Genomic DNA, 25,189 nt, shown 5'->3' with positions numbered 1-25,189 from the left:
AGACACTAAAACATTCGAGTTGGTCCTTCACCACCTTCCGCCCATCCCTCTGGGCCCCAGCTTCACTTTCCTTCCCTCTCCCCCCCCCCCACCCCGATCTACCTCCCACCCTGGAAGCCTGTAAAAGCTTGAAATAAACTTACCTGGCTCCAGCTGGGGGTAGGGTCAGGGTGGGGTGGGGAGGGGGAAGGGGATGGAAGGTGGGATTAGATTCCACCGCTGCCCTTGGGCGTGAGGTTACAAACTTTCATCTGATGGAAGTGCACATCGCTTCCTCCCCGGGCTAACAATGTGCAGCAGGCAGTAGCGAGGGAGGAGGTGGTCGTGAGGAACAGAAGCGGGAAGAGAAGGAGGAGGAAGGGGAGAGAAGGGTAAGAGAGAGACATGGGACCTGCTGCAGTCGGCCTCCTTTCTTTCCTCTCCCCCGCCCCCTCCCCGGCCCGTCCGATCTCCCCACTCGAGATCGGCCGCGTTTGGGGGCCAAGGCTCGCAGAAGAGCGATAAATTGTTTCCACTGCAAACAAAAAAAGGCGACACATGACCAGGAAAGAGGAGGGGGGAAGAAAGGGGAGGGGAGGGGAGGGGAAAGCAAAGGGGGGGGGGGGAGGGAGTCGGAGAGAGAGAAAACGTGGGCTGGGCCGCCGGCAGGCAGCCGCGACTAGAGCTGCAGTGAGACTAACTGGGGAAGAGGAGCACAGGGCTCGCTGTTCTTGTCTGGGGCGGCAAGCTGGGAGGAGGAGTAAGGGGCTGCCCTGCGGAAGAAGAAGGCTGTCACCCTCCGGCCCCCTTTCTCTCTTGCTTCGGTTACCTCAGCTCCACGTCCTAGCCCAGTTCCACTTTGGGATCACGCAAAGGAGATTTCCCCAGCCGGCTCCGGCTCCTCTCCTCCTTCACTTCTCCCTATGCCCCTTGGGCTGGCGGGGGTGGGGACCTGGAAGGGGGGTGACGCGGTTCCCGAAGAGCCACAGCACTTTCCCTTTTTACTGTGGGGGTCGGGGCGGGAGACTCGGAAAGAAAAGAGAAAAAGGAACGAACCTATACCGACCCTCAAAGGGTCCTCAAAGCTCCCTTCTTCCTACCCTCTACCCTCCCCCAGTGTCGAGGTGGGTGCACGCATACTAGAGAGCTTCCCTGTACCGTGAGATGATTCCAGATCCTGCAGAAGTTTGTCTCCTCGCTTCTCTTTTAAAAGCTGCAGAGGGGGTGCCGGAAAGCCCAAATTCAGAGGCAGAGTAGTACCCCCTTTCTAACTCGGCTGGTACCTCCATTCTCTGAGAGCCACCTAAGCTCCAACGTGTCACCCAGTCTGATCTTACCCAATCATGCCATACATGGTACAAAGTAAAAATTTAAAAAGGAATTACGATGCGGTCGAGTCTTCAGTGCAGAAAAAAAATATATATATTCCACTCCTCCCAAACTACAAATTCCTATCATAACTCCCAAAACCTTTCCAATTTTTTCCCCCTACAGCCGTCCCCCCACCTCACCCCAGGAGAAAAGTCTTAGCTAAAATTACACTTTTCAGTCTCGCTTATCTAGCAGATGAAAGATAGCCTCCTGGCCGAGACGGAATTAAAGAAAAACAATGTCCGTTTTAAAGCAAACCGCGGATTTTAAAAGCCACTGAAGGGGAGTTGGCAATTGTTTGTTTTCCACACTCTGGCAGACTTCTAGGCCAGCCGCTAAAACAAATCTTATCTCCCAGCCCCTTCTAGGAGGTTCGTTCAAACCCAATTACCAATTCATGGTCCCACCCACACAAATGAGCACCAGCCCCAGAGGAGAGAGTCTCAGCAGCCTACGGAGAATTTGCCACCCACGGCTAGAACAGTCTTCCCATATTCCCGCTCCCCCCACTCCCCATCTTTTCATAGGATAATAGCGCTGGCCAACAGGACACCCTAGGGATTTTTTTTTTTTTTTTTTTTTTTTTTTTTAGCACAGAGGGGGAAAAAAAAATTAACAAAACCTAGCCACTGCACTGACAGGCAATCGATTCAAAGTTTGTCGGAGTCTTTAATGAGCAAAAGGTTCTGTTCCCCATCCCTACCCCAATCCAATGGTCCCGCAGAACTTTTGGAAGGAGCAGTCAAAACATTAATGATATACAGTACTGGAACAGAGTAACCTCTTAATAACCGCTAGTAGACTGGCTGGTTGATTGACAGACTTAGAGGGAAGGGCTAAGACTGACAGAAGGGAGAAGAAAGCAGAGGGTGTGGTGGAAAGAGCCGGGAAGGGGGGGGGGGGGGTGGGGGGAAGTGGGAAGGGTGTCCCAAGATCTGGGCCTCTTTGCCCCTCCCCCTTGTGACCTAGTTCAGTCTTTAGAGGTCTCAGTTTCCTCATCTGTAAAATGAAAGGCCGAATTAGACCATCTCTCTTGGATCCTAAGAAAATGTTGAGCCTGTTTACATGTGTTCTGGGTTGAAGCAAGATTTAGCCAAGTTGGATGAAGTAGAAAGATATGATCTTACTTGCTTTTCGATTATTTTTTTTTCATTCCTGAAAAGAAGAAAATCAACCTGGAAATTATTCAGTACAAGACCAGCTTCTTCTCACTAGGAAAAAGGGAATCCTCTACCATTCATCAATCTCAGAAAATGGTAGGATATTGAAGGTATCCTCATCTTCACTACAAACTAAAGGAGAACAGATGCAACAGCAATGTCCATCCAAAAAATCAGCTAAAAAAAAGACCACGGGTGGTTGGGGGGAGAGAAGGGAGGAAATTTTAACACTAATCTCAACTGTAATATAAAAATTTTGATTTTCTCAGGATCTGGTGAACAATAAGGGCAGCAAAGAAACAAATTCTATTTGCCTGTCATTACCTTTCAAGTCTCTTTAGACAAGCTCCTTCAGTGCTCCTATTGTTACAAGTCAGGAGTATATCAGCAATCCCTCCTTTCCATATCCTCAACCTATTGACTAGCTCACTCAAACCAGAATTTAACATTCTTTTTAATAATTCAAAAGATCAATGACTTCATCAATGTGGGTATTCCCTCCCCAGAGAAAGAACATAACCCCATGAAGGTATATGAATTGATATGTATGGTTATTCTTTTCATGATAGCTTCCCTGTAGTTGGTTATCTTAATCACTGGCCCAGTCTTTATAACTCACCAACCTGATAGGGTTTTCAATTAAATTCAAATATTAAGCACCTACCATATCTGAGGATTCTGAGTAAAAAAGACACTTGACTCTTCACTCAAGGATCTTTTGTTCTAAAGGAAAGTAGTCTTCAGAATCCAGGATTGCCTCATGCTACAAGGAGGCATCAGAGTAGGACTTAAATAGAAGTACTCTAAGTCTCTATTGAAATATGGTATATTACTCTCTTATTTTCTATATTCATTGGAATAAGAAGTGGAGTAATGTAGTAGAATGAGCTTTTGGGCAAAGAGTCAAGAAATACCTTAGTTTGAAACCATGCCTATAACACTTATTGTGAAGCCATGGGAGAGTCGTTTTGCCTCTCTAAATCTCAGGTTCTTATAAAATAGGAAAAATAATACCACCTTTTTCTCAGCACAGTGCCTGGCACGTAGTAGGTGTTTAATATGTTTATTAATTGATTGTAACTATAAAGCATTACAAAAATGCTAGCTAGCTATTATATTTTAAAATACTAACTATTCTAATTTTAAAATAAAGTACTGAGAAACTTAAGATCTGTTCAAATTCTGCCAGATAAGTATGAACAAGGGCAAGTTATATCACCTCTCTTTGATCATTAATAATACCTCTAACACCTATCTCACAAATGAAACAACATGCAAAATGTTTGCAAATCTTTAAGTACCTTACATCTTGTACCATTCTTTAAAATCCCACTACCTCTTCCTCAGTGATTTGCTTTAAGGTTCTCAACAAGTCAGAATACTTTCACCTATAATAAAAACACAAGTTAATTTAGGGTCAGGAAAATTCTGACCCTAGAAATGTAGAAGGTGCAGTAAGGAGCTTTTTGAATCATACAAATTTAGGAACTATATTAAGCACCTAGTAAGCATAGGGTACTGTGTAAAATACTAAGAAGAATACTTTCTTGGACCACCCTGCTGGTAGTTTCCATCAGTCTTCCCTTTCTACTATAACAAGAGAAATTGAAGTTTAAATCTTCAGAAGAGTTTCAAGAGCTAAAACAAAAAAGAAAAAAATGATGAGAGTATAATCTTGAAAGACTCAGAATACATATTCAGCAACAAGCCACTCTCAAATAAAGAGAAGGTCAACAACATAATATTGGTCAACAGATGATGTTATAGATTACAAGCTATAAAATTGCTCTAGTAAATTGTGGAGGGGCTGTGATCTGGATTAATGGAGTAGAGCAGGGATTGACCCCCAACAGATTTCAACAGGTATGAAAATTAAGTTATCTGGGGGTGGGGAAAGTACCTTTCTGCATCAAATTTCTCAGATAAAGGTTTTCCTACCAAAGTATATATGGAAGTGATTTAAATTTCTAAGAGCCACTCCCCAAATAATGAATGGTCAAAAGATGTGAGTTTTCAAAGGAAGAAATCTTAATTCTCAATAACCAAGCAGAAAAAAATGCTCCAAATCACTAAGTATTAGAAAAATGTATGTTTAAAGCAACCCTGAGGTTACAATACACTGGCAAAAATGATAAATGTTGGAGAGGTTGAAGGAAAACAAGCAGATTAAAGCTCTGTTGGTGGAGTTGGGAAATGGTCTACTTGTTTTGGAAAGCAATGTTAAATTTAATGTTCAAAAAGTCCCTAGATGATGCACACATTTTGTCCTCATGATATCATTATTAGGCCTAAGCTCTAGTGAGATCAAAGAAAGAAGTAAAGAACTCATAAGTACAAAAATTATTTGTAAGATCTCTCTTTTTTTTTTTTGTGGTGGCAAAGAACTAGAAACTGTAGGGGAAAACTGTTGAAGAAGCTTTGAAAAAAATTATAGTTTAATATATACGAGAATCATGCTATAAGAAAAGGTGAAAAGGGCAATTTCAGAGAGCAAAAAAAGAGACCTGTATATACTGCTGCAGAGTAAAGTGAACAGAATCAGATGAGCATTTTATACAATGACCACATTGTAAATACAACGACTTTGAAAGACTTAAGAACTCTGATGAGCACTATGACTAACCACAATTCCAGAGGGTCAACAATGATAAACCATACTATCTGCCTCCTGACCAATAGCAAACTCAGTATGCAGAATGAGAAACAAATTTAGACATGCTTGATGAAGAATTTATTTTGCTTGACAACATATATGTATTACAAGAATTTTGTTTTGTTTTGTTTTTTCCCATTGAGGGAGAAAAATGATAAGGAAAGAAAATAAATGCTTATTACTTGAAAAAAAAGTTGAAAAATAATTTCTTGGGTAAAATTTATTAGATCCTGCAACAGGAGTTCATGGAATCTCCTCTGACTCAATGAATAGATTTATTAAATATCGTAAGTTATTTTCCTAAAATACATCCTCTAACTCATTAAATGCCAGTGGCTCCCTATTACCTTGAGAATCAAGTTTAAACTCCTGTTTGGTATTTAAAAAAACTTTACAACCTTGTTTCAACTGATCTTTCCAGCCTTTTACATATACTATTCTTTACATACACTACAACCTTCCTTACTTTTCTTTAATTAAGTAGAGCATTCCATCTCCCCTTTCCAGATCTTAGCATTAACAATTCTCCTATACCTAGATTCAGTTCAAGCATTCCCTCTATAAAGAAAGAACCTTGTCTGATTATCCTATTACCAATACCATTCTTCACAGGAGTTCTTTTTATATATTCATATATCTACGTGTTACCTCCCTTGATTTCTCTCTTAACCATACTGCAAAAGCTCCTAGATGAGAACTTGTAGGTTTTTCGTTTGTATTTCCAGCACCTAACAGGGGGCCTGGCACATAATAGGCACTTATTAAATCCTTGTTTATATCTATTAAGTATAAGACATTGTGCTAGGCAGGAGGGCTACAAAGAAGAAGAAAACCCCCCAGACAATCCCTATTCACAACAAGCTTTCTACTAAGATAATATATGTGTATTCATAGGTAAAGTAATTTAAGAAGGGAAAAGAGCCCTAACAAATTGGGGTGGGGAGGGGGTAATCAGAAAACACTTCTCAGATGAGGTAGCCCTTAAATGGATCTTCAGATAGGATCAGAATTGTGATGAACAGAAATGAGGAGAAAGGACATTCTAGACTTGGAGGATGGTCTCTTCTTCTAGCTCTAATTCTTTGACATTTTCCATCTCTTACACAAATATGATGTTTCAATACTCCATTCCCTATTTTACTCTTCTTTATTTTCTCATTCATTATTTACTGAATGCCTGCCAAGTAATTCTTCAAGACTATAAGATGCAGAGGAGGTGCAAACTCCTTTAGCAAAAAGAAATTTCTTTTCTTTTCTTTTCTTTTTTGCTGAGGCAACTTAAATGACTCACCCAGGGTTACACAGCTAGAAAGTGTTACATATCTGAAGTAGGATTTGAAATCAGACCTGAGTCAGGACTGGTGCTCTATCCATTGTACCATCTAGCTGCCCCCCAAATTTCCTCAAGTACTTCATTATAATCAGTAAAATCACAGGGCCAGAAATAGATAAGATAAGGGTTAGCTAGTTCAAGTTCAAATCTAATTAAGTTAGACACTTTAACAAGCTATATGTAAATCTGGACAAGTCACAAACTTTGTGTGCCTTGGTTTTCTTAACTGTAAAAAGGGATAACATTAGTATCTACTTTTTAGGGTTGTTGTAAGGATCAATTGAGAGAAATTTGCAAAGCATTTGGCATAGTGCCTGGCATACAGTAGACACAAATAAATGCTTATTTCTTTTCCTTATCTCTATGCCTACTACTTAATAAATACAAGGTAGACTGTGCTGGAGAAATAAAAATAAATAACATCCATTTAATAAGGGCTTATTTACCTCATACCAGATGATGGAAGATATAAAAACAAAAAAATGATACAATCCTTCCTCTTAAAGAACTTAGATTCTATTGAGGGCGGGGAGGAGCAGGAGAGAAATATGCTCACAAATACAGGAAAGCCTGGAAGTGAAGTATGAAACACCAATACTGGAAGAACAAGGACAAGTCTCTTCCATGAGCAACAGGGAGTTATTGAATGTTTTTGAACAGGTAAGTAACATGCTCAGAGCTTTTTCATCAGGAAGATTAATCTGTAAAAAATCATAGAATGAACTGGAAGATCTGAAGATACTAGAGACAAAGAGACTCATTTGGAGATAATGAAGGTTTAAAGTAAATGGTAGCTTTGCGAGAATTACCTTAGGAAAGAACCAATTTAGGATTTACTTTGAGATTGATTATTAATGCCTGCTGGAGTTTGGAAACTGGTTTTGTGTAGTATAGGAAGAGTAATGGAAACTCTATAATGTTGTATAATTTGTAAAATTTAATATCATTGCTATAATACTATGTCTCAATGATAACCATTCTAGATATACTAGAGTAACTTCTGGTACACTTTTTTTTAAAGTTTCCCAGACTTTTCATTTTGGTGCATGATTTGCATAGGCAAGAGGAGGTTCTTGAGAAATGACTAGTTAGATATATTCCCTTGGTGGTAAGGAAGCCACATAAGAGTTATATATGAGAAAGTAGGGTCATGACTGGTAGAGTGTGAGAAAGAGAGGCTTCCTTTTCCTTCCTTAGCTTAAGACTAACACATATCAAGAATGCTGGCTGGAGGCAAAATGGAAATTAACTTACAAACACTTTTTTAAAAAAAACTATAAACATAAAATTCTTGACTTTCTTCCACTATATTCAATGATCCAGTGCTATAGACCTACTTTTGTCTTCTTATTATTCAGTTGTTTCAATTATGTCTGATTCTTTATAACCCCATTTGGAGTTTTCTCAGTGAAGATACTGCAGTAGTTTGCATTTCCTTCTCCATTTTACAGATGAGAAACAGAGGCAAATAGGATAAGTGACTTACCAAGAGTCACAAAGCTAGTACATATCTGAGGGCCAGATTTGAACTCTTGAAAATGGATCTTCCTGTAAGTACAACTTCTCCATCTCCCAACTCTATATCTTTTCATGGGCTGTACAAAATGTCTAGAAAGCTCTTCCTCTTCATATTTCTCCTAGTTTCCATAGCTTCCTTTGAGACTCAGTTCAAACCCCACTCTCTGTCATTTCCCTCCTCTCTCCTTTCTCTACTGAATTATCTCCAATTTATTATCTCTTATATTTGTTGATTGACTTATTGAATCTGGATTTTAAATCCAGTCATTCCATTCTATTAATAATTAATTTAATTAATTAATGAATATCTACTGCGGGCCCAGCATGAGAAGGACACGTAAGACGGTGTCCTTTTCCTCAAGGATGGAATTATGATTTAGTTGGGGAAACAGGATTAATACAAATGAAATGCTTAGAAAACAATATGAACCAGTATTTAACCAGTTTTGCAAATGATGTGATCTAGAATGTAAGTGCAGTAGCACAGAGAGAGTAAAAAATCAAGGTGGAATAAGTAATTAGGATGCCTTCCCTGGCTAAATGGAAAAGAGAGTAACTAGAGGTACTGGTAAATATTACACAGTAATATTACAAAGTAAGCTCCCTGAGGACAAGACCTATTTTGACTTTTATCTTTATTTTGCTCAGTACCTAGCTCAGTGCCTAGCCTATAATTAGTACTTCATAAATGCTTAGTGAATTAAATGAATAAATGAGTTCATCAGACTACATTATGGTTCTATTCCACCTTAAAAATGGCAGACCTCCACTTGAATTTCCCAATCATCCCAAGGGAAGCTTATCCTTTCATTTTAAGCATTCCTCATATTCTCATGTACCGTACTCATGAAACAATTTATGAAAATTCCACAGAATCAGTGCAGACAGCTTATGGGAAAATAAGTATCCTTGCAGAGCTTTTTACAAAAGGCTTAAAAATCTTATCAATCAGTGGGGACAAAATTATACCTTTCTCAAAGTGTTGGTGTTTTGAGTAAACTAGAGAGCTGTTTAGTATAATAAACACTGTATTTCCCATTAGGGATTCTATTGTACTGATGTGAGCAGGCTTAGTGTATCTATGATATTACTACCAAACTTTTCATAAATTCCCATATGGGTCCAAATATAAGGCGAACTCTCCTTGAATTAAATGGATTTAAAAGTCTATCTCCAAACTAATTTATACATATCTGGTTTCCTTTACACTCAAACATAATGGAAATATTCTGTTAAGCTAATTGAACATTCTTCTGTCCCTGACTATTCTGGTTGCAATGGACCTGCAACTCAAAAATGAGGAGTACCCACTGGAATAACAACTAATATTTCTATAGCTCTTTCTGAGAGTTCCTCCTATTTCTATAAAGGTTTATGGTTTACAAAAGCTTTCTTTGCAACAAAATAATAATAACATTTAGTGTCAACTATGTGCCAGGACTTGGCTATGCAAACCATTTTTATAAGTATTACAACCATGGGAAGTAAATAGTCTAATAAATTCACATTTTAGAAATGAGGAAACTGAAGCAAACAAATTAAGTGGTTTGTCCAAGTTACAAACAGCTACTATGTAAATGAGCCTGGATTTGAACTCAGGTCTTCCTGACTATAAGCCCAGAACTCTATTCACTGATCCATCTACTTATCTAGTGTTAATAGGTAGTATAAATATTATTTCCATTTCCCAAAATTGGGAACTGAGTTCCAGACTCAGTGACTGACTATATAGACTGGATTATGAAACTACTCACAGGAGAGTAAAAACCCATTAAGGCTGGAAAAGCAGGAAAGCTATGGCCAGATTATGAAGGGCTTTAAATATCAAAGATGGAAGCCTGTAAATTATCTCAGGAGGAATGAGGAATCACTGAGATTTCTTAGGCAGTGAAGTAACATGGTCAGACCTATGCTTTAAGAATATCAATTTAGAAGCTGTGTGGAGAATGGATTGAGAAGGGGTAATTAGAAACAAGGGAACAATTAGAAGGCTAATTCTATAATATGTGTGATGAGGGCATGAACTAGGGCAATAGACATGAACCCTGAGAGATTCTGAGGAGGAAAACACTGAAGAGACTTGTCAAGGTACTAGATATATGGGATAAGTGAGAGTGAAGAGTCAACAGTGGCTGTTTGGAAATTGAATGCTTTTGAGAGATACAGAAAAGTTTGGAAGAGGGAAGGGTTAATGAGAAAAGGTAGAAGTTCAGTTTGGAAAATTCAGAGTATCAAATCATGGTACAGCTGATAGATTGCTGAGCCTGAAGCAGAAAAATATTTCTGAGTTCAAATCTGGCCTCAGACACTTATTAGCTGTGTGTGACCCTAGGCAAGTCCCTGTTTGCCTCAATTTCTCCATCTGTAAAGTGAACTGGAGAAGGAAATAGCAGTCACTCCCATCACCCCCAAATAGGGTCATGAAGAGTTCAATGCAATTAAAATGACTGAAGAATGACATGGCCATTCAGGTGAATGCATCCAGACGGCAATTGGAAATGCAAAACTGGAGCTCTGAAGAGATGAGGATTTGGTGTGAATATCTGACAGGCATCTGCATAGAGATGACCTCAGAACTTTGGTAAAATCACCAAGAGAAAAATGGAGGCATTAGAGTCTAATTAGATTGGTTCTCAAACTTTTGTTTTCAGTATCTTTATCCTATTAAAAATTATTGAGGATCTCTCCAAAGCATTTTTGTTTATCTAGGTTATATTTATAGACATTTACCATTTTGGAAATAAAAACTATTTTTGAAATTGTAGACTCTCTAAAAGGGTTTCAGAGATCCCCAGGATTCTCTAGACCATACTTCGAGAACCAATGCATTAGACAATCAAAGTTCTAGAGTGCTGAGTACTATCTACTCCAATCCATGATTTACAGATGAAGAAGTAAGTGCCTTCCTTGTCCAGCAACCAACAGATAATTACAAATCCAGGACTGAAAATCAGGTTCTGGAGAGCTCTAAATCTATGAACCTGAAGAAAATTAGTTATTTGAAAATAAATATCAGCATAATTTTTCTTCCAATTTGGTATTTTTAGTTTATCTTATGATCAGCAGTGGGAAGTTGTTTTCATTGCAATCAGACCTAATGGGAAAGAATGGAGGAATACATATGAAAATATAAGTGATATCAAGACATGGTAGTCAATGACTATAATAATCTACTTTGACACACTCAATGATTCCAGTTTCTACAATAAGAAGTCACTGTTTGACAAAACTTCTGGAAAAACTGGAAAATAGCATGATAGAAACTAGGCATAGATTAACATCTTACCCTGTATATCAAGATAAGCTTGAAATGGGTACATGATTTGGACATAAAGGATGATATTGTAAGCAAATTAGGAGAGCAAGAAATAGATTACCTGTCTGATCTATAGAGAAGGGAAGAATTTATAACCAAATGAGAGATAGATAGCATTATGAAATGCAAAATGGATAATTTTCATTAAATTAAAGGGTTTCCACAAACAAAATCAATACAACCAAGATTAGAAAGAAAACAGAAAAACTGGAAATAATTTTTACTGGCAGTGTTTCTGATAAAGATTTAATTTTTAATTTCTAGAATATAATTGTATCTAGGATATACTGCAACCCATTCAACATGTGAAGGACTCTTGCCATCTGGGGGAAGGGGTGGAGGGAGGGAGGGGAAAAATCGGAACAGAAGTGAATGCAAGGGATAATGCTGTAAAAAATTACCCTGGCATGCGTTCTATCAATAAAAAGTTATTAAAAAAATTAAAACAAAAAAAATTTCTAGAATATATAGAAAAATGAGTCAAATTTATAAGAATAAAAGTCTTTCCCCAATTGACAAATGGTCAAAAGATATGAACAGGCAGTTTTCAGATGAAGAAATTAAAAGTTATCAATAGTCATATAAAAAAAAGCTCATTATCAATTGGAGAAATACAAATTAAAACAACTCTGAGTTATCATCCATGCCTATCAGATTGGCTGATATGACAGAAAAGGAAAATGACAAATGTTGGAGATGTGGGAAAATTATAACAGTAATCATTGCTAGTAAAGCTGTGAGCTGATCCAACCATTCGGAAGAACAATTTGGAACTATGCTCAAAGGGCTATCAAACTGTGCATACTCTTTGATCCAGCAATACCACTAGTAGGTCTATATCCCAAAGAGATCACAAAAAAAGAGAAAAGGACCCATATGCATAAAAAATATTTATAGCAACTTTTTGTGGTGACAAGGAACTGGAATTTGAGGAGATGCCCATCAATTGGGGAATGGCTGAACAAGCTATGGTGTACGAATGTATGAATGTAATGAAATAGTATCATGCTATAAAAAATGATAAGCAGGTGATTTCAGAAAAACCTGGAAAGACATACATGAACTAATGTTGAGCAAAGAAAGTAGAATTAGGAAAACATTGTACACAGTAATAGCAACATTGTATGATAGACTTAGGATTTCTCAGCAACACAGTGATCTAAGACAATGTCAAAAGGCTTATGATGGAAAATGCCATACACATGCAGAGAAACAATTATGGAGTCTGAATGCAGAACAAAGCATACTGTTTTTATTTTGTTGTTATTATTTTTTCTTTCTCATGGTTTTTCCCTTTTGTTATGATTCTTCTCTTACAACATAACTAATGTGGAAATATATTTAATATGATTGAATATATATAACCTATAATCTATATCATTCTCTTGCTATCTTAGGGAAGGGAGGGAAAAGGGAGAGGGGAAAAAATCTGAAACTCAAAATCTTGCAAAAATGAATTCTGAAAATTATCTTTACATGTAATTAGAAAAAAATAAAATACTATTAAATGAAAAAATGAAAGAAAAAAGAAAACATAAATGATATAGGAACAAAATTGTTAACACAAATATTTTTCAAAGGAACAACAAAATAGAAAAGGGGAAAAATCAGATTCTAAATGTCCACCAATTTTTAGTTCCTTGATAGCAGGGACTCTCTATTTTATACTTCTCTTGTTCCCATTCTTTGCTTAGTGCAAAGTGGGTTATCAAAAAATATTTGTTGACTGTTCCACCCAAGAAGAATTATAACCCTCTTGGAAAAACTTTTTATCTATGTAAATCCATAGCTTTGCTATACGAAAGAAGCCACAACATTTTTTTTTTCCCTTTCCCAAGTTTGAGAGGTTTTATTGCCTTTTTCAGTGAGTACACCAAGTCCCCAAGGCTCCCGGGTCTCTGTAAGTGAGCCTGCCAAAGTGTTAACAATGCCAAAAAACAAACTTCTCTCACTTTATTTTCTTTGTAGGGAGTGAGAGAAACGAGTCAATCCTTACAAGCAAAACCTTCCCTCTAGAGCAAAGTAAAAGCTCTAACTTTGATGAACTTTCTGAAAAACAGTAACGAACTGAGCTCATTTGGTCTAGATTTGTCCCTGCTGGGTTGAAAGGCACAACAAATATCCACCTAAGAATCATTCCATCAGCAACTAGTGTTGAATTACAACTGAACTGATAGGACCTGATGCAGAAAAATTAAAGGCAAACTATCTATCCCCTTCCAGATTGGTGAAAGTTCATCAGGACATTTCTTTAGATTACATTTTTCCTAAGTGATAAATATTTCAGGGGAAAACCCACCAAATTTTCTCCCCTCATTTTTAAAAGAGTACTGCAATTCAGGTGTAAATCCCATGTACCCACAAGCATCAAAGTGTGGTTGCAAATGACTGGTCACTTGAATACTGTGTAAGATTCAAGTTACTACGGAAGGCGAAAGCTGGGTTACAATTCTGTCTCCAACACTTTCTAGTTGTGTTACTATGTTACAAAGAAGTACAAGCCAATTTGCCCTTCTGTGCCAAAGTTTCCTCATCTGTCAAATAAGGCTAATAATACTTTCATTACCTCCTAGAATAAAGCTTGGTGATTCTTAAACAGTACAGAAATGTTAACTAATATAATTCTAGAGGAGATAGCTAATAAAATTGCAAATTCTCTGTCAGTCAATAAACTTTTATGAAACACTATGTGCCAGACACCATGCTAAATTCTGGGGATGCAAAGAGTGTTTAACAACAAAAACAGTCTGAAGGAGCTTGAGGTCTAATAAGGAAGACAATATGTAAATAATTATGTACTAAAAAAAGTGATATACAGGATAAATTTGGTCACTGATAGTTTAATAATTGAATAATTCTTCCAGTAGGAATAGTTAAATACTACCTCATTTTTGTATCTAAAGAAACATGAATGTTCTTATTTTCAAAGTACTAGACCCAGGTCCTCCTACCCCACCCCCAATGCTTTTTAATATATCAGTTTTGTTCATTGTAGAGCATTAACTTATCTTTTATCTGCCACAGACATTTTTTAGACCAGCTATTTGACAATATGGAATTCAGAAAGGGGTGCTACCCATGTCAATGACAGAAGCCAGTAAGAAGTGCTTTTGCATACTGGAACATCCATGAGACTAAAACCTCCTCTCTCTTGGCTTCAGGACAAGATGTCTAGGGGCAGGCTGGGTCAATATTGGAGAACAGCTCCATCCACGATGTCAACATTATCGTTCCTTTGCCAGAAAGGTCTGGACTCTGGCCAATTGTGGGCATATGACATGACATTGAACTTACTGAGAGGAATTTAGTGTTTTGTTGTTGTTGTTTTTCTAGGCTAGTGTTTTATCACATCCATCTAGAGGCCTCCATGACCAGGTTCAAAAGGGATAAGGCATTAACCATATTGGCATTTCCCTCCATACAAATGTCATCTGCCTCCAATATGCCCAACAGTAGATACAGGGTTTGTCATTCTCTTACACTACTAGCCTCCAAATCTAAAGTGCTATAGGAATTTAATGTGATTACTAGTTTTTTTCTTGTAACTTGGGGGAGCAGGATCTGAAGATGAAATGGAGGGATGAAAATAATTTTCAAAATATATTTAGGAGGATAACACATATTTAATCTATTTTGTATTTTTTGCTGTCTTAGGGAGGGGAGAGGAAGGAGGGAGAAAAATTAGGAATATGAAGTCTTAACAAAAATGAAATTGAAAAATTGAAAATTTTCTTTGAAAATTATCTTTACATGTATTTGGAAAAATAGATTACTTTTGAGAAATTTTTTTTTTTAAAGAAAAGAATTTCCAAATCTTAGGGACAAACAGGGCCTTGGTCTGCTCCCATCTTTCCAATCTTGTTCTGAATTGCAATGATCCAAACTAACTAATTTGCTGCAGAGTATTAATCCAAACTCATACCAATTTTCAAAGTTTTAACAAAATTTCATCCAAGCACATTTAGGATCGTAATGCCCTTACCTGACAAAAAAAATCTGCGTACTCTATCAGGTCGAGTTGCTACCTAGTTTCTGTGTTTTCAAGTGACCTCAGGATATAATATCAAACATCATCAAAAGAAACTTATATTCTAGGGAAGGACAGCTAATGTTCATCTCATTCCACTTCATCTTGTCTAGCAAGGAAGGAAGGAACATTTTTTAAAAGATTTCCTTCAAAAACATGTCATCTGAACTTGGAGTAGCTAAGCCATCTGAAGCCTGAGACTTAGTGGACCAGCCCAGGGTCATGAGAGGAAGGTTTCAATAGTACACAAAAGGCAAAGCAGACCTGAAAGGAGGCAGCCTGCCCTAGGACAGGCAGCCAACTGCCAAACTGTCATTTTGTTCAGGGGCTGAACAGAAGGCTGGTGTAATGACAACCACGAAACTCAGTTAAAGTCTGAAAAGGTGACTAATGAGCTCATTCATGCTGGCTATAAATTATTCACTACAACACTGATCCCACTCAAGACAAACAGCAAAGTAAACTTTAAACACAGACATCTCAGGCCTCCTAAGTAGAGCAAGTTCTGTCTGTAAAACTTTTCACAATAAGAGATACTTGTCTTTCTCTATTGTCATTGTCTCCTCTGTACTTGTTTACTTTTTTTTAAACCGCCTTTAATCAAGTTTAAACAGACACAGCTGTTAGGCATTTATTTCTCAGTTGAGCCCCCCCTTCCCCCCTTCCCTCCCCATTAGTTATTAGGAGCAATCATGAAGCTCTATATATAGAGGCAAATTATATTCTTTGAAAATTGAAGGCTGACCTTAAAATGAATCTTAGGTCTTCTGAAAGAATATTTATGTGCATTTGGTGGGTGACTGGCAACATTGACACAAAGTGTGTGTGTGTGTGGGGGGGGTTTGAAAAAGCAAATCATTCTCAACCATTTATGAAGCTTTAGATGGCGCTTCAGCAATTAACTATTTGCTGCAAAATACCTCTTTCCAACCTGCCTATATGGGTCATGTTGTGGTTGAGACAGCCAGGAAAACTTATAATTTGCAAAGCAAATCTAAGAAAAAATTCTTCACTTAGACTTGGGGGGCAGTGATAAACAGTTGAGGGGGGGATTCCTGCCACTTGGCTGGAGATAACTTTCCATTTCCTGTTTGATATTAGAGACTTTAAACTCTTCTGTTTCTATAAAACATAATATTTGCTACTGATGTTGTTACTAAAAGCAGAAAAACTATTTGCATAAAAAGTCCATGTTTTTAAAAACCTAAGATTTAACTTTCTACCTACTTCCAGGCCAGAAAAAGTCAGAACACATGTAAAACAAATATCCCCCTCCCAACACAAGGTCAGGTCACATGTGCTTTTAACATGCTTATTCTTATTCACTGAATAAGCTACTGCTGGTTATTTTTTCTTAGCATGTCATGCTATATCCACATGTGTGACCTCAGCAAGTCACTTAAGTTGTCAGTTCTTTATCTGTAAAATTCAGAGGTTGGTTTAGATGGACTGGCCTCTGGGGACTCTTCCATATCTAAATCTACAGGTTCGTAATTTGAAGCTCGAAGGAGTATTAGAAAGCATCTAAACCGGTTTTCTTATTTTACAAGTGACAAAACTGAGGTCTCAAGAATTTATGTGAAATGTGTGAGATCGAAAATGTATTAAATAGCGGAGCCACAATTCATATCCAATTCATATTACATTGAACCGTATTGTTCTCCACAATACATTTCAAAGAACAATCTCAAGAAAAATCACATAATGCAATCAGAGTAATGGACAAAAGCACAAATAAGAAAATGAAAACAAATTTGACTATTGGGGATACCGCTCAAGACCATTACAAGTATGATAGCATTATCACAAATTCACAACTAGTGATATAGTTCAGAGATGTCAAATATGTATTGGCCTATATAGAGTCAACAACATGCCCAAGTGTGGCCCCAAACCAGATTAAAATGTAATTTAGAAATATGTAACAAAATAAATGTAAATATTACATTTTAAGATTGTCAATATGGGGATTGGAAGGATCCTTAGGTAGGGTTTAGTGGGTCCCATTTCTTTTGAGTTTGACACCACTGATTTAACCCAATCACCGATTTTTTTCTAATAAGGAAACTAAGACCTGTCTCTAAGTCACACAGATCTTAAGTGGCAGAATTGGTATCTGAAGGTAAATTCTCTGATGTCAAATCCAGTACTCTCTACACTATACAATGCAAACTGAATGGTCTCCAAGAACTTATATAACATGCATGCAATAATACCAAACAAGGGAATCAAGCCAAGATTGAGACTTTTACTTTAAATCTGATTCAGAGCCAAACTTTTTTTCCAAATAAGGACACCCCTTCCACTCTGTTTTCAAATTTGTAGCACATGAAGTGGAAGCTTCTTCAGTCATTTCAGTCATCTTGAAATGCAAAGTGAATTAAAAAAAAAAAAAAAACACACACACACACACACACAGGAAAGAAGCCTCTTGCAATATTTATAGTAAAGTACTTTGCCACCTACCGACAGCAATCTGGTTTGCCTTCATGTACTATGACTATTTTTTTCTTCCAAGTTCCTCAGTCTAGTAGGAAGTCACTTTTTCCTTTCTCTCTTCTGTGCAGCATTTCAGGGCCCTTTTGACCAGTTGGAAAGTAACTTTTTTTTTTTTAAATAAAGGCCCAAAATAATGGAAAAGCCTAAAACAACCTCACATACAAGTCTCAACTTCTCAAGATTTCTCCACCCGACCAGATTCCTGTACTTTCATAGCTAAGGGGTGTTGGCAAAATAGTCTTTGAAAAGACTGTCACATGTCCTGCCTCAATAACCTGTCTAACGAGTGAGTTCACCTCACAGTTCATTGGTGGGAAGCCACAGAGCTTCCTGCTGGCCCAGCTCCACACCCAGCTCCTGATTTTCCCAAGGAGGACCCAAAGTGACGTCAGATTTGCCCGGGGAGACTGATGGCATCTGATTCATTAGAAGCAAAACCAAAAAAGATTTAAGATTTCAAATCTTGAGACTTACACAATTCTGTTTCTAGAATGCCAGAGCTCAAATCAGAATGGCCATTAGATGTCATCTCACTGTCCAACCTTCTCAGATTACAGATGAGGAATATAAAGATCAAATAGGTAAATGATTTGACCTCAGATTTTCCTGGGACCTTCCACCTTGACCTATTTCTTTCCTTTAGAGGAAAGGGAGGAGAAGGAAGATGAAGAAGATATTTATATAGTGCTTTAAGGTCCCATATACATTATTTCATTTAAGCCCCCTATTAATAATAATAACCCCATTAAGAACAATGCTACAGATATTAGTAATATCACTTTACAGAAGAAGAAACTGAGGCTCACAGAGATTAAAACAACTTGTTAATGGTCACAAGAGTTACTGTCAGAAGCATTATTTAAACCCAGTCTCGCACTCATTTACATTAAGCAACATGGCTTCCTCCTATTACCTTCTACCTTGTACCACACCTATGAGGTAATGTTTGTAATGCATGTTGTAAATTTATACTGTGTGTCCCAAAGTTTTAGAATGGTTTTAAGTGATTAAAACTTGTAGGGTATCCCAAAAGTCTTATTGCAGTTTTATGCCATTAAAAATGCTTTAAAATGCCCAAAGAGTTTGGGGGCATTTTGCATAAACTTGAGTTTGAATAGTTAACATTACTAATATAAGAGCTAAATCTTTCCCAGTAGATTGTGAGTTCTTCGAAGGTAGGGGCTATGCTTTTCATCTTTCCACTTACATATAGTGGGCCCTTAATAGATGCTTAGATCTTGCAATTAGTCCATGGCCAAAGTCTCAATCCAGTGCTCTGTTGTATAGTCAAGATGACTGAAAATGACTTGTTGCTCACACTATTACTCAGTGTGTCTAGCTTGTAGCTCTGCAGCATATTTTCAGAAAAGGCTAAGAGTTGCTTTTCTATTCACTAGATTAACTCCTTATGCAAATGTGGAAATCCATAGCCATTAGTTAAATCCATAAACATTCAAAGTGCAAACATACACACACATAAGTGGCAGTGAAGCAATTATCTTAGTAGTACACCAGGGGGATGCTCCTATTTGAGTCAAATGGCAGAGTGTTTTTAAGAGCTTGTGACAGTGAAGAAAAAAACTTCAGGGTTGATGTGTATTTGTTATATTTCTAAAATGCATCCCAATTCTCTTTGCCAGGGCCTGTATGTGCTGTATCTCCCTAGAACTCATCTTCAGTTAGAACAAAATGCTGTTGAGTTACAAAGAAAAGATATTCCATCATGCTTCTTCTCCCTCTATCTTTGTCTCTTTGAAAGTGTGTCTGTCTTTTAAAAGATCTAACTTAAATGTATCTTGATCAATTCATTTTCCCTCTTTGAATTCTGATTTCTTCCTCTGTAAAATGGTGGAACAGAAATAAATGAACTGTAAGGCCTCTTCCAGTTCAAATGTTCTGATGTCATGTTTCAATATCCTTTCTGGTTCTGATGATTTATATTTTATGTTCTGATGTTCTGAGGTCTCTTCAGATCTAATATGATGTTCTAAGTTGTAACATTCTATGAGTTGAAGTCCCTTCTAGTTGTGACATTCTATTATTCTGTAGACAAAGCCAAAGACTTACTTTATAAAAGGCCAATAAACAAGTATATGTTAAACATTCATTCTGTGCAAAAGTGATAATAATAACAATAATAATATAAAAATAAGAAGAAAGAAAATGATCTTATAAATCTCCTTCCTGGAACAATGGGGAATGAGATTGTAAATAAAAAGAAGTTGAAGAAAGATTCAAATAAATTCTGGACAACATATCTATGATGGGTTATCAAGGAAAAAAAGGATCATGGTCCAGTAAAAAGCATAGTAGATGTGGACTTGAAGGGGCTGGGTTAAATTCTAGATTTGATTTTTGTTACTGTAACCTTGAACAACTTATTTAATATCAACTGTTTCTTCAATTGCAACATAACAGAGTTGGATTAGGCAATTTTAAAAGTTTTATCTCAGCTTTAATTCCTATGAAATTTAAGCTATATCCTTTAGGAAGGCTTCCCCACCAATACCTCTCACCAGATGAAAATGATCTTTTCCTTTAGACCTCAAATATTTATTTATATACTAATACCCAATTTTCCATTATGAATATTGAGGTATGTATGTGTCATACAGCTTTCCACACAGACACACACATAGACACACACAGTTTTAAATTCCACATAGCAAATGCCCTACATAATTTAATGTTTTTATATCCCCTTGTAGATCTGGATAGACAGTACAGAAAGATGAGTTGGGTCCAGAGTACAAAAGAAGGGGAAGAAAAGGCTGAATTGTCTTCAGGAAATTGCAAAGCTCCTCTAATGATCTCAAATTTTCTATGAAATCAAAAGCCTATTTTTTTTAATACTAACTACTGGCATTGCTATATGGCAGCAAGGCATGGAATAGTACTACTTCCAAAGTACTAAAAAATTATTATTATAAAACAGGACAATGGATAGACATATGGATGTGAGCTGACTGCAACATATAACCAAATATCATCTCATTGGATCTGTTAGAACAAGGTGAATAGCCAGAACACTACCGATATACTTGTTCAATGTCAAAAGAAAGCAACAGTAATAACAACTACTATAATAATAATAGTAGTAGTAATAACAACAACAACAACATTTATATAGCATTTCAAAGTTTACAAAGCTCCTCATAAATATCTTATTTCATCTTCATGTCAACTTTAAAAGATAGGGTGTTTTTTTTTTAAAGTAATTCCCACTTTATTGATAAAGAAACTGAGGCAAAGGTTAAACTACTTTCCAGGGATGACATCGAGACCAGTTTTGAATGGAGTTCCATACTACCTATGTTACCTCAAATCTCCAGGAACACTGGGTGAATTCCCTATGGAAAACAGGGGAGGATATGGACTGGAGATAGGTAAGTTGGAAGGTGAGGATGAGCAGGTAAGATTGGGTAGTAATTTGCATCCAATCATAAATCCATACATTTAATAATAGATCCCTCAAGGAACTTACATTCTACTGGGGATGACAACATAAACATAATCAGAGATAGAACTTAGTTATTGTTTTTTGTTCTTGAAGAGGACCAAAATGACATCACCATGTTAAGAGTCAAGTTAGTGTGTCCAACTGTGGCTAATCAGATCAATATGATGTTGGAGTGCTCTGCCACAGGTGGGGCACAAATAATCCCAATGAACATCTGGGGTGGATTCTCTAACTTTGCACACCTCACATTTCTTCTGGGTTAATTCAATTCTACTTTGCATATAGATATAGCATCTTTTTCTGATGAGGGCACGCCATGCTGGGCAGTCCTATGCCAGTGTCTCCCATGTCATACAATCAATTCTAAAATTCTTAGGAAAAAACCTTAAACATATCCTTATATCACTTTTTCTGACTACCTTTTGAGAGCTTTCCCTGTGAGAATTCTCCAAGAAAGGCAAAAAGGTGGGAGGCTAACTAGCTACTAGAGACAATCAAGAAAGGTTTTACATAGAAGATATCCTATCTTGAAGAGTGTTTTGAAAGAAACAAGGTAAAAATGCCTTCCAAGCCAGTGCAGTAGTTTAGAATTCATACCTGTAAAAGGCTGCCTCTCCATATTCACCTATTATAATGCCTCCTTTCCCCTTTCTCAAATTCTAACTCAAGTCTCTGATTCCTTCAAAAAACTATCCTTGAAGGAAAGGGACCCACACTCTACATAGACGTTGTAACACTTAGAACTAGGCTACCTACAGATAAGCTTTTGCCAGTCTTTAAACAAGCCTAAAATATTGGGAAATAGTTAACAAAATAAGTAAAAACATAATAGAGCATTGATAATATTAATATGTGATTTATATAGTCAATATGCACACAATATGTTTATATTTCTTTTTTAAATTTGCCACCCCTCATTTAAAGAATCTAAAGTTTCAAATAAAAACTTCAATCAATAATTTCAGTAAAGTAGCAAGATATAAAACATACCAACAAAACACATCAGCCTCTTTGTATATCACCAACAAAACCTAGTAGGGAGAGATAGAAAAAGAAATTACCTACAAAATAACTAGCAAATATAAAAATATGGGAATTCATATACTAAGACATAACAAAACTTATACAAGTAAATAAACTCTTTACTTATAGGAATAAAGATAAATAATTGGAGATAGATGGATTGTTCATAGTTGTGTCATGCCAATATTATAAAACATCAATACTATTTAAGTTAATTTAATATACTGCTTCATCAATCAAACTTCCTGAGTATTACTTTAAAGAATTAAAAAAAAATGACAAAGTTCATATGGAGTCTAAAAAAAAAGATCAAGAACCTTAAGGTTAATAATGATAAAAAAAAAAAAGTGGAAAAAGAAATGAGCCTAAAATAATCATCCAAATTATTTGCTGCTTGTTTTAAAAAAAATAACAGTTGATCAACAGAACAAATTATGTACTGAAAAATTTAAAAGCACCCACACATATTGTCAGGGTATTCAATAAAAACAAAGATTTATACTACTGGAGTAAGAATTTACTATTTAACAAAAACTTCAGGGAAAATTGGAAAACAGCCTATCAGAAATTAGGTAAAGACTAACATTTTATACCATATATCACAAAAAGCTTCAAAAGAATACAGGATCTAGATATAAAAGATCATTTTATAATTGAATAGGAGGAGCAGAAAAGAAGATATGTCTCAGTACTATCAATGAGAGAATTCGACTAATCAAGCTAAACTGTAGATAATAATATTGATGAGAACAAAAAAATCAATAATTTTCATTACATAAAATTGAAAAGCTTTCACATAAACAAAAGAAGCCAACAATTGGGGGGGAAATATTTGCAAATTTCTTTGGAATTTTTACAAATATATATTAACAGCAGTCATTTTCCAACAAATAAATGGTCAAAGAATATGAAATATAACCAATCAATAACCATAGGAAAAAAATTCTCTGGGTCAATAATGGCACTTTTGTTGGCACCCTAACTCACATGTTAATTGCAAAGGAAGTGGGTGAAAAAGAAAGTTCATGTCTGTGGTTTATTTGTTGAGAAATTCTCAGCTACCAACAAAGACCTTATTTCACAGCTATTATAAGAGTCTATCTTTGGTCTATGTTAAGGCTAGATCCCACCCAGAAAAAATTAAACCATGTTCCTCTTCAGATGGTCACAGCATTAGGATAGAATATCACCTTGACCTGGTGCCCTTAGAAAAACAAGTCTTTTCAGATCCACAATAGATGAAAAATAAAGATAAATTTTAGGTGGGGAAAGGAAGAGAATAAGCATTTATCAAACACTTATGTGCCCATCACTGTATGAAACAATTTACAGATACTATTTCATTTAATTAAAAAAAAACTGACTATTACTACAATTGAGGAAACTGAGGCAGAGAGTGAACTTGTTCAGGGTCACACAGCAAGTAAGTATTTGGGGCCTGATTTGAACTTAAGTTCTCCTTAATCCAGACCCAATTCTCTATGGCCATCTAGCCACGTTTCATCCAAGCTTTGGACTTGAAAAGTCCTTGTCTCATACTTCAGAGAAATAACAAGTCCAGAAATTTTCTAAGGCTTTGCCTCAGGAATTTTGCTATAAATTTCCCCCCTACCAAAATCATTCCCTTTCACTCTCTCCATCTTTAAATTCGGTGGAATTATTTGCCATTTCCAATATATCATTGCATCTCTGCTTTATAAATGCCAAACTCCCTTTATAAATTGCTTCAGAACAGGGACTATTCACTTATTCTTTTTTGGATTCCCAGGAGTCAGAACAGAATCTGAAACATAACAGACACTTAATAAATGAGTATTGAATAAATGACTTAAGAGAAAGTCAGCTTTAGTTCAAGATTTAATCTAAACAGGGAGGACGAATTATTGTTCAATATTTAACACCTACCAGGAAGAGTTTCTTGTAACACTAACCAACTAACCCCCCAATATCTGCAAAATCAAGTATCTAATAAGAGAAGATGTGTCTGAGTAAAACAATCTAGCAACTGACATAGAAAGTCTCCTATGGCAGCCTTGGGATTGCCACAGTTAATACTTTGGTAGACATCCAAGATGCTGCCCAATCAACTAATAGCTTTTCTTTCTTTTTTTAATAGTATTTTATTTTTCCAAATACAAACAAAGATAGTTTTAAACATTCACCTTTGCAAAAGCCTGGGTTCCAAATTTTTTCCCTCTCCCCCTCCTCCTCTAGACAGCAAGCAATCCAATATAGGTTAAACATGTGCAGTATTTCTAAAAATATTTCCATATTCATCATGGACAGCTTTTCTTTCTACCATACCTTTTTTCCCCTCCTTATGTAGGATTGAACTCAAACAAGAACTCACACATACAATCATTTCCCACACTCCCAACATAGATCTTAGTTCTCATTGATTATCTGTTGTTAGTCTTCATTTGGAAGGGCCAACTGCATTTCCCTTTGCTTCTTAACAAAGTTTTGTTGTAGAGCAGAGAAGAATCCTTACTACATGTGACCCTGGGCAAATCACGTAATTGGGGCTCATGTGTTGAATTAGGAGATTGGACTATATGAACATGGGAGTGCACTCCTGCTCAAAATCTATAATCCTATGAGTCTAGTGTCTTTTTATTCCTAATGCAACAGTTCCCAATTTCCATTTATACAAACTATAGGTATTTTTAAAGGTCTAACACATTTCCCATCCCCTCCTGAAGCCACACACAGAATAACTGAATTTAAGCCTTGGAAGGAAACTTAAAAATCATCCAGTTCAGATTTCATTTGACAGGCAAGAAAATAGGGGCCCAAAGAGATTAAGGAATTTATCCAAAGCTACATAATTAGGTACAGGATTAGTACTAA

The 25,189-nt window shown here is 36.6% G+C and overlaps 1 protein-coding gene across 8 annotated transcripts in view; it reads right to left on the bottom strand.

The window, feature by feature from the left end:
* The window catches only part of FOXN3 (forkhead box N3), a 496,195-nt gene that overhangs the window by 281,045 nt on the left and 189,961 nt on the right, over positions 1 to 25,189 (bottom strand). For 3 of the 8 annotated variants that reach the window (XM_051977424.1, XM_051977430.1, XM_051977431.1), the window contains exon 1: positions 17,824 to 18,295. The exons of 1 other annotated variant lie outside the window; for it this stretch is intronic. The gene's annotated coding sequence lies outside the window, so the exon portion shown is untranslated. Of the gene's footprint in view, positions 1 to 143; positions 243 to 17,823; positions 18,296 to 18,330; positions 18,794 to 22,306; positions 24,814 to 25,189 lie in introns of those variants that run through there. 4 more of the 8 variants (XM_051977426.1, XM_051977427.1, XM_051977429.1 and 1 more) reach the window with 4 other exon arrangements.

Source organism: Antechinus flavipes, chromosome 2 (genome assembly GCF_016432865.1).
Source record: "Antechinus flavipes isolate AdamAnt ecotype Samford, QLD, Australia chromosome 2, AdamAnt_v2, whole genome shotgun sequence".
Taxonomy (NCBI): domain Eukaryota; kingdom Metazoa; phylum Chordata; class Mammalia; order Dasyuromorphia; family Dasyuridae; genus Antechinus; species Antechinus flavipes.
The sequence above is the reverse complement of the archived record's forward strand: the minus strand, read 5'-3'. Positions and strand labels throughout refer to the sequence as shown.